Source organism: Bidens hawaiensis, unplaced genomic scaffold (assembly GCF_021521415.1).
Source record: "Bidens hawaiensis isolate Kalapana, Puna unplaced genomic scaffold, B.hawaiensis_p1.1 tig00010730_1, whole genome shotgun sequence".
NCBI classification, from domain to species: Eukaryota; Viridiplantae; Streptophyta; class Magnoliopsida; order Asterales; family Asteraceae; genus Bidens; species Bidens hawaiensis.
Window position 1 is genome coordinate 80,750 of NW_027491820.1, and position 11,382 is coordinate 92,131.

The following is an 11,382-nucleotide window of genomic DNA, read 5'->3' on the forward strand; positions in this document are numbered from 1 at the left end:
TTGCATTGGAGAAGGTTGGCATTTAGAGGTGAAGCATGTGGGTATATACATTGCCCAGATTACTGTGGGAGGAAAGAAGAAAGGGATGATAAGAGAATATGTTGATTGTATGATTCGTTTGCGAGACTATCTTTGGTTTTGAGAAAAGTTATGCTCCTTGGTTGATTGCAGTTATTTTTAATTTGATAGATTGACGCTTTTCAATCTGGTGTTTAAAAGTAATAGACAAATTGGCAATATAATTGGTTAATTGGGTGTATTACTTAAGGAATATGTCTTTTGGTGCGGTAATGTGTGTGTATAGCATTAGTCTTTTCCTATGCGACTACAAGCCTGAGTGAGATCTAGTCTAATCTAGCATTAGTTCTGGTAGATACCTTTTAAACTAAATTGTGAACTCTTCCAAAAATAATTTTATGCAACAGATTTCATACGTCAGGTCTACATGCAACATTTTTGACTACCAAAATTCCCCAAACCCATAATCGCACTCCAGACCTAACTCCAACCACAAACTAGGACCATGATCATCTACATTAACTGAGTCACATGAAAGCTAATACGCAAGTTTTATTTTCATCCAACTCATTCGCGCACATAGACTCCTAAGGCAAACATACGTTGATAACTTCATTTACACAACCAAACCCATGCAAACATATCAAAAGTTAAAACACACGTACATACAATATATGTTGGCATGCAATCACGTAAACACACACAACGCACACATATATGTCTCCTAGTTACATAATCCACAATATCCATATCATGTCCTAAAATCCATATTAATTGCCTTTTAACCTTGAAAATTGAAAAGAGTATGAACTCAGATTTTAACATGGGAGGGGATCAATATATACAAAAACCCTAGAGAGTTTATATATACTTGTTCCCATGCATGGACCATAAACTAACAAACACTAAATTTACAGCTAACACAAAGAAGCATGATCACTGTTGTAAAAATAGTGATGAAGAAAAAAAACCAACTTCTCATAATTGGTAAACACCCCAGTCTTCACGAAACAAGTCAATGGTTCGAGCTTGGGAACAACTCTTTTTCTTTTTTCTTTTACTTTAAACTTTTTGTTCCTTTATTTTAATCTTAATTACGTTAGTTTACTTTAATTTTAATTTTATCTTTATATGCCGCCTACTTTTTCTACAGTTTTTTATTTTTATGTTAGAATTTTAAAAATTTTCAAATCTTTGATTTTTTTTTTAATTTCCTTATTTATTTTCTTTGCTTTTAAATACTGACATAGCCTTCCGACGTGTTTATTCAAGACCAGGGCCGGCCCGTGAGCCAGCGAAAACAAGTTAAGGCTTTAGGTCCACATTTAATTAAAGTCTCCAAGTCCAAAAAAAAATTATATATAGATATATTATAAAATGGTTAAAGTAAATTCAAAGTAATGTATTGGTGTGGTACGTGGTAGGCTTGGGTGTTACTATAAAGTATAGGTCATGAGTTTAAAATCTGTAGTAAACCCTGTTTAAGACCAATCCGTCACAACGCGGTTTCCATTTACTAGTTAATGATAAATTTACATTATTTCCTTCGTGGGAAAAATGAAAACCCCGGATGATAACCAATTCGTTTAATTATCTTTAAACTGTAAATATATATGAGACCTTTTTTGAACTCAAACCAAACACATTATTGGTAAACTAGACTAAAGTCGTTTCTGTAATTGCTCATGATACCCATCATATAAGATGATAGTTGACAATAAAAACTCGTCATCCATGACCATATCATGGAAATATATGTGAACAAGATCGAAACTTGAAGAAGCTACATTCCCCGCCGTGCTATCAACGTCTGTTAAAAACGGATCCGTCCAGAAACTCCCTGCATTTTCAAAACCAAACGTTGACGATGACGATGTTGGCGACCGTGACGATGAAGATAGTGATTCAGAAGGTGAAGTGGGAAAACAATTTTAACTTCCACAACCTCTTCCGTATTTTGATTTCCAATCAAATTATGTTTAGCTCTTTTTCTTAAATTTGTGTTCCAATAGTTTTTTATTTCATTATCACTTCTTCCAGGTAATTTAGCAGCAATAGTTGACCACCTGTAGATTAGCAAATCTCTCATCAAAAACACCAAAATAAACAACACTTGATTACCAAAATATTACTTAATGAAAACTTACTTGTTTCCAAACTTTCCATGCAATTTAATAATTAAATCTTCTTCTTCTTTTGTAATTTTCCCGCGCTTCATGTTAGGACGAAGGTAATTCATCCATCGTAACCTGCAACTCTTTCCGCATCTAGACAGACCTAAACAAAAAATATATATACATGGTTATAATTAGCACATATGCAATGTTTTTACATCCTCTAACTTGAAAAAGGTGTAACATTTAGGCATTACCGGCAAACTTAGGGATTTCGCTCCAGTTCCAATGGCCGTATCGTTCAACATACGCGATCAACTTATTATCTTCTTCTTCGCTCCATGCGCCTTTTCTCTTCCCATTTTTATCGAAATACGGTGTTCTTGTCATTTCCCTCGATCTCCCTAACCTTTTTTTGTATGGAAATATGTAGTTCAATGCTTGGTTTTTTCAGTCACAATTTTATAGGAATAACACAATAGGTTCATGTCACGTGACCCACACACAAGTTGGCCAACCAGGAAACTACTCAGTGGTTGTTATATAGATTACCAGCCATATATATTATCCCTATCACCAAGTTTGACTGGTTATATTGCTTGTCATATGTTCGATGCTTGTTTTGACTATATAGATTTTTTTCCCAAACGTTGGCTATACGTCTCAAAATCTATAATTCTATATATATTGACTCTTTGAACAGACTTTCATCATTGCAGTAAACTCGTTTACTCCTAAAACAACGATTTTAATCATCATACTTTTTAATATTCTGTATGAGGGAAAATAATTTATTAATCTTTGATGCTAAAGCTATAGTTTGGTTATTTCACACACGCACGTAACTAGAAAAGGTTAACATTCGTCGATTTGATGTCAAGAACACCAATGGTATGCATGAATTATGACTAGGTTTATGATTTTTAATCCCCCCCCCCCTCCAATTTTTTTTCTCAGTAGTGTATATTTACGCGTTTTCGTTCGAAAATTAGTATACGTACGTGGTTCAACGTTTTTACGTATATTTAACTTAGAAATTTGTTGTTTTTTTATTAATTACGTTTCGGCCTAAATTTGCGAGCTATCACGCCGCAACGCACATGTATGGTTCAACATTTTTACCTCTTTTTTTGGTTTAACAATCCCGTCCCACAGCACGAGCCATAAATACTAATTTTTATTATAAAAGTTAACTAAAATCAGTCACCAATGTTTTTAATCACAAAAATGACCATTAAAAGTAAGACTAAGGATTTTTTTACTACAATTTTCTATTTTTCTAAAGTCATTCACCATTTTTCTATATGAGAAGGTGGGTCGAACGTAGTGCTTACGAAAGCAGGGTGACCTGGACCTGGGTTTCATATCGTTATTAATATAAAATTACTTATGGTTTCTGTTTTATAATAATAATAATAATATATAAGTTTAATTATACTCTTATATTATTATTATTATTATTATTATTATTATTATTATTATTATTATTATTTTTTGTTAACGACCTGGCCACCCATGTACACTTACTGGCGAAAGGCCACCCCGCCTGCGCGCAATAGATCATACGATAATATTTTCTAGCATATTTTGCAAGTATTGCAATTGATCAACAATTTTTTTTTACAAATTCAATAAAGTTCAAACACTGATTACTTTGTTCAGTATGAATTTAATTTATTTGCAGTCTAGTGTTGAAACTTCAACCATTGAAGTAGAATCTGGATGTGACATTCAAACTTAATATAGGTACGTAATATTTGAAAGATATTTCAACAATTAGATATTTATGCAGGTATACAATTCAAATTAAAATTTGTATGGTACATTTTAAGAATTCTTTCAACCAGCTAGATATAAGCTTCACCTTCCCAGTTTGTTATGGCAATGAAGATAAAAACTAGGCTTCCTTCGAGAAGTCGCTAGTTCAAATCAAAGCCAAAATAGGGGTTTTATCTTGCCTACGTTATGTCAGAGGGTTTCGACAATTGTGGCCGCGCAGCTGGTGCCAAGTGGCCTCTTGGGAGAAGGTTCCTCCGAGGACACAGGAACCACGGGTTATGCCCTCCGGGAGACTCTCTGTGGTGTTACAAACCAAGGTCGGTCACATGCGGACTGCGGCCACCCAGCCATATCGTAGACTGTCCCCGTTTTAAGTAAAAAGATATAAGCTTTACGTCATGCTCAATGAATAAGATTCAAGAATGTGAAAACTCACTGGCCTACATGGAAATTAGTTGCATAGAATTTAAATTCCATTAGCGTATTGACTTGGGACTTACAGAGAAGCTTACGTACAACCTTTTCGCTTTAAATAAAGAATTTTAATGAAAAAACGTTACAAAACTTGAATTTTATAGTTTTAGATGATTAAAAAACATAGCTAATTCAAGTACGACATATTTGTCGATATAATTCATACTTGAAAAAAAAATGTAAAATGTGTTAGGAGAGATGAGGTGCTCCTCTCATGTACTCCAAGTTCCACCATCCTTCACTATCATATCATTTACACTCTTAAGTGCTCTAAAATATATTAATCACAAACAACACTCCTCTCAAGTATCCTTAACTTTTATTTTATTATCGTCTATAGTATGTCGAATAAAGGAAATACAAATGTGAATGTGACTAGCGGATCCCTCCAAGAACACGGGGAAACTGAAAAGAATCGCTGAATCGTGAAACAAATGCAACTCTTCATGACTCTTAGCAGTTTGTCCAGAAAGGCGAGATGCAACAGATGATTACAAAAGGAATTGTTGATGCTTTTTCAGCAATACTTGAGGGGAAAGAAGGAATCCTCGGGTAAAGAAGAGGTAAGCAAATCCATAACGTATATGGAAAATACTGTAGCTCCAATGTTGATACTAATTTTGAAAATAAAACCAAAGAAGAAAAAAAGCAAGATAACATGGATGTACTTATGGTACATTTCAAGCTTGTAAACCAATTGAATTGGGTGGAAATGAAGGTGCAACAACAGCCTTGCAGTGTAGGACACTTCAAACTTATTCAAGGATGAAGTGTTGGAATGATGGAATTCTCTTCCACAATCAAAGGGAAGACCGAATGCCTATCCATTAGAATGGGAAGAGTTTCATGACCTAGTCACACAAAAGTTCCGCTATATGTGTAAAAAGGAGCATGAAACGCCCTGTACCCAGGGTATCTCAGAAACTGGAAAAAGAGTTTCATACTTTTTTGAAATTTCTTTTTTAAACCCCCCCCCCCCCCTCTCTCTCTCTCTCTATATATATATATATAGGGACATGATCAAAAGAAAACTTATCTTTAAAGAGAAAACTTAAAAACTCCTAAAGAATTATTTTTAATTGAAAATAAAAAAAAATTCAAATTTCTGTTTTTGTCATTATTCTTATATTTTCTTACCCTTTGCTCGAAAAATATAAAAAATAAATAAATAAAAAATAAACTCGCTATAATGCACATACGTATTACTGTGCGATACCGTTGTATTACACATGTGTATTACTATGTATTTTTAAGTTTAATAGTGTTTAATTGCATATATTCAATATTTGTGTATTGTATATGTGTATTAGTGCTGTATTATATGGAAAAAAATAATAAAATAAAAGTTGATGTAGTGCACATGTGCGTTAATGCTGTATTACACATGCATACTAATGTGTATTCGATGTGCGTATTAGTCTTATATTGCATATATACAATAGTGTGTATCAAATATGTGCAATAGTGTTGTATTCTATGCAATACAAACACTTTTGCATATATACAATGCACACTATTACACATGTGCACTACACCGACAAGGTTTTTTTTTTGAACCAATAACAACATATAAGAATAATTGAAAAAAAAAACTTCAAAACAATTTTTTAAAAAAAGTTAAAAATAGTTTTGTAGGAGTTTTTAAGTTTTCTTTTTAATAGGAGTTTTCACTGGATCCCATCCCTATATATATATATATATATATATATATATATATATATAGAATGAGTTTCATTAAAGAACTTCTAAATTATTTAAGAATTTTTAACAAACAATCGTTTTCAATTTTTTTTTTACATATTAGTACTATTTGAGGGGCCTTGTCACTCATAATTTGTATATTTACGGTTACAAATATGAAAATTAGTTTTTACACATATGTAATCTTGTATCCAATTTGTTAATTTACACATATGTAAACTTGTGATTCATGTGTAATAACAAAATTTGATATAAAAACGTTAAAACTATATACTCTCTAACATATATAAATTTCAAAAAAATAGTTGGCTGTTAAGAGCTCTTAAAGTTTTTAAAATTCTTAACTTTTTTGTTAAGAAAACAACCATTGTTTTCTTGACACACAAAAAATCCGATGAGATTCGATTTAAAGGTTTAGTGGCCTGATTTGAAAAAAAAAATTACATGATTGAGTGACCTAATTGGAACACTTTTGAAACTTGGTTACTATTATATGACATTAATTTATAACGTAAAGCATTTGTATTTTGATTATTTGTCATTACCGTTTTCTAACAGTAAATTTTTCCATCATAAAATCGACCCCCCCCCCCAAATCTTGCACTCGTAAGGATTTAAACTCATCACTTTATATTTGAAAAGGGGGGCATCATATCACTAGACTAATAGGTTTTGGATTTATTGAATATTAGTTTGTCTAATATCCAACACAATATCCCTGTATTTATTATTTTAGGTTTACGATTTGGTATTACACAAACACTTCAGAAGATCCATCTGAGTTACACGCACGACACTCATTTGCGTAGCACACTTGCAAACTTCAACTACTAACTAGTTTCTTCCTTGTAAGCTCCTTAGCATTTGACAGGCTTCCAATATATTATATTAACCTATTTGACGTAATTTCAACTCCAAATCACAAGTTGGTGAACTTGAGGGACCAATATTAACAACTAGGTTATAGTTGATTATATTTTCTAATTATAATATGTTTTCTATTGTAATTAAAATATGTAATGTCTTGACTAGTGTAACATTCGTTAAATTTCGAATCATAAAGCCCGACCCATTTTTAAAATTTTAATTCATTATTCGGTTTATTATTGTTATTTTTTTTATCAATCACTTATGTTATTTCACGACCGACTTAGTTTCGGTTATTATTTTTATATATAATCTAACTATCGAAGAATTGCCAAAACAACCTCTAAACTAAACTTTAAGCACCTTTGCACCCTTGACCAAAGATGAGGGACCAGATTTCAATTAACATTCAAAAAAATCTATTCCTTTCTTCTTCTTTAACCACCAACGGTACCCCCCCCCCCCCCCCCCCCTTCAATGGCAACTCGTATTTGTCGCCCTAAATCGCGGAATTGACCTAACCAAATAGATTCTCCGTTAATACACGATTCCACCGACACCTTAAACATGGAAATTAATTAAAAACTGACAGCTATTACGACTTAAACGAACCGCGGCCTAACCGACCCTTAAAACACTATATAAACAGGATTATAATTCAATTAGACTTGCACTCACAATCCCTACAACATCACGAACCTAAACCCAAATCTAATTACATTAACGAAGCCGTCCAGCCCCTAAACGAATTCAAGTTTGAGCCGTGAAGCCTACTTCGTCGTTCATACCCAATTTGTTGGCGATATAGGTAATTGATTTATACAGTCAGTTCGTATTTCAGCAATTAACAAAACCCCCATATCAATTTGAACGAACATCGATCCATTAAACTGAATTAAGATCTAGGGTTTGTTATTGTATTTAGGGATGAACATGCTGTGTATTTTTTAATTAATTGGTTCTCTATGTTTTTAACAAACAAACAGGCTAGTCTGGTCGTCTGTGCACAATTTCCATTAGCCGGAACCGGCCTGGGGCGCAGGTTCGATCTTCCCCAGGCCCGGTTTTTAAACTTATATTTTTAAAATTCATTTTTTAAATGTTTTCTATTATGAATATATATGTATATATAACATTAGTTAAATACGATTCTAATAAACCGAGCCCCGGTTTGTTCTTTTTGTCTTGGAACGCTTATTTCTCTTTTAATCTTTAGTGTGTGTGTCTGTATATATATATTATATAATATAATAAATATAATAAACATATAATAAAAGATTAAGGAATCAATATTTTTAGCAAACGGAAACCCTTTTCTTTCTTTCTTTCAATATGAATCTCTCGTCTAACTTCTCGTTAATATACATATTATAATATCTATTCTATTTATATAAAAACACTAACGAAAATAAAAATAATAATAATGATAACAACATAATAATAATAATCTTAATTATAATAACAATAAATAATGTATATATAACAATCTAAACCCTAAACAACTCCCAAATCTTTCAAACCGATTATCAACCGCAATAATGATGATCAAACTAATAATATCCCATCAAATCTCAAATCATTATGTTTTATTAAGTTTTGTTTGTGTATTAATATTATTGTTACAAATAGGACCTTTTGTGACGTGTCTCGAGAAGCGTGACAAAGCCTATATTAACTTCCTATCATCGTTTCACATTCATTAATCCATTTAATAAGGTAAGTAATTCACATCCCCCTTTTTCCTGTTTTACATTTTGGGGGCGTTATGCGTTAATCATATTTTACTACAATTCTATTATTTGCGTTATATGATATTGCTCAATTAGTTATACGTGTAAATGTGACTATGTGTTTATTTTATGTTTGGTGGTTGGTATCTCATCCTCATCCTCATTAGTATGATCATACCCGTCGGAGTAGCTCGTTATCTATATGATTCGAGTGAAAAGACAATTTTTATATTTATTGTTATGCTAGTTGTAGTAGTTCATATTTATCGCAAGGAATTGACTTTTTAATATTATATGTAAAAAAAAACCGTGATTACTTGCTCAACTTTATGTTGACAAACTATGTATTTTCACGCATGGCGCAGGTAGCTATATTGGATGAAGAAAACGAGTTAAAGCTTAGTTGGACTTTAGGTTGCATGACGGATAAAGACTTTAAGATGAAATTAATTATTTTTCATTGGTAATGTTTATTTCTTTGGAGACAATGTTGTGCTTTGCGTACTTGATATATGAAATGAATAATTTAGATATTGACACGTGTATTATAATTTAGTGTCTTTTGAGTTATGATACAATTATGTCGCGCCCCGACATATTCCGCCGTAGGTTGGGGTGTGACAACTAGCAAGATAGGTTAGTCTATATAAACTCAGTTATGATTAGACATTATAGATTATAAAGTTGATGCAACCAAGTTAGGGTTCATAAGGAGTTAACGAGTTAGGGTTTGAGAGTTGTATTCAGTTTTTTGAGTAATATTTTATGATTAATAAAGTGATTACTCTATAGAAGAGTAATTAAGTTTTGAAATTGTTCCAATCAGGTCACTCATAAAATATTTTGTTCCAATCAGGTCACTAAAGTTTCATTTATGCTCCAATCATAGATATTTTACCTGTATAGCAGGTTATCTAGGTTTTTATTTTATTTTTAAATAGCTTGACATTGCATAATATTTTTTTAAACTATAGAAAAAATTGAGAAAAATAATTTTTAAATTGCGAAAAATTGGAAAAAAAAACATGAAAATTTGCAAAAAAAAAATTCTAAAAAATTGCTAAAAATTACAATATAATCAATATGTTCTTGTTTTTTTTTAATTTGTTTATGTGTATCGAAGCAATTAATAATTCTAATATTAAATATTTTAATATCACCTAACTATCTTTTTGAATTTTTTTCTAAAAATGGTGGTTTCTTAAAAAAAAAACCTTAAATTAAATTTTTCTTTTTTTTTTGCCATTTTTCGCAATTTAAAAGTTATTTTTCTATATTTCTAATAATTTTTTCAATTTTTAAAAATTTAAAAAATATTTTGCAATGCCAAACTTTTTAAAAATAAAAAAAACCCTAGATAATCTGCTATCTAGGTAAAACATCTAAGATTGGAACAAAAATGAAACTTTAGTGACCCTATTGGAACAAAATATTTTATAAGTGATATAATTGAAACAATTTCAAAACTTGGTTACTATTCTATAGAGTAATCTCATTAATAAACAAGAGTTATTTGTTTACATCGTGTTTGATTATTGATCCGGGACTTGAAACCCTACTTTTCTATCTTACGTTGCATAGCTTTGTTGTTACTTACACACTTCAATAGATTTTTTTCGGTATAAGAAAAATGTAGGTGAGTAAATGGTTTGTAGGAGAGAGATTTTTTTAGGTGATCTATCATTTGAAATGATGAATCTAGAAAGTTGTTCTGGTATTGCTAGATCTTATCTGGTGACATAGAGGTTTTCTGAGATATGTCATTTGACATGACGAAAGCTATACAAATAATGAGTGATCCGCCATTTGAAATAACATATCTTGAACAATACACTCGTTAGTTTGTACATTTCAAATATAATGCATATCTTTTTTTCAGGATCTATCATTTCAAATAGAGGCTTACACATTATTTTTTTAGCTTCCGTCATTTCAAATGACAGATCTCAGACAAAACCTCCATGTCTCCTATAAACCATTTACCCACTTAGTTTTCTCCCATTTTGAAGAAAAATTCCACCTCTATACTATGTACATGTTTATCTCGATATAGATTACTAACTTACCCAAAAGAAAATATATATGTTTACTGGTCTTCGCCCTCAAATCATCTTCTAACAAGTCCTTTATGGTTGCTCGCAGCTTACATCTAAGTTTAGGAACAACATGGAAACACTAGATGCACTTCGGCCCTATATCAAAGTCCGGGCCGGATTCGGATGCAACATTATTCATATATGAGCGTATATGTATATGATTTTTGTTTTCCGTGGTAAACAAAAGTTAACAAAAATACATTTGTATCATACATTAAATTGCACATACTTATTGTATTGGCCTTAATAAAGCTATAAGAGCATACTAAATGTTTAAAGATGATTCGTTGAGGGTAATTATTTCGATATGCTAGACCTTTTCCAGTTGATTAATTTGCTTTTAAAAAAGTTGTTTTTTGTTTCGAAGATAAGAATACAATTTCTTGAACATTATAATAATTAATATCTTTGTTTACCCTGCTTTTTCTATCCAAATAGCATTATAACTGAAGAGCCTACCCATAAGACGGGCTCATGGGCAGGCCTCAGTCCAGTAACTCAAGCAAGGCCCAACAAGGTTAGACTCAATAGCACAAAAGGTTTTAGAAGAAGGCTTGGAGAGAAAATGGTTTGCGAGGGAAACTCATGCAACATGTCAGATCC

General features: G+C 31.7%; 1 long non-coding RNA gene across 1 annotated transcript; it reads right to left on the bottom strand.

Annotated features, from left to right (window-relative positions):
• Positions 1-1,984: 1,984 nt before the first annotated feature.
• On the bottom strand, positions 1,985-2,556 carry LOC143535932 (uncharacterized). Its single transcript, XR_013135797.1, has 3 exons — positions 2,390-2,556; positions 2,166-2,295; positions 1,985-2,084 (listed from the first exon to the last, which is right to left on the bottom strand). It is a non-coding gene; the product is annotated as an uncharacterized LOC143535932 (long non-coding RNA).
• Positions 2,557-11,382: the final 8,826 nt, after the last annotated feature.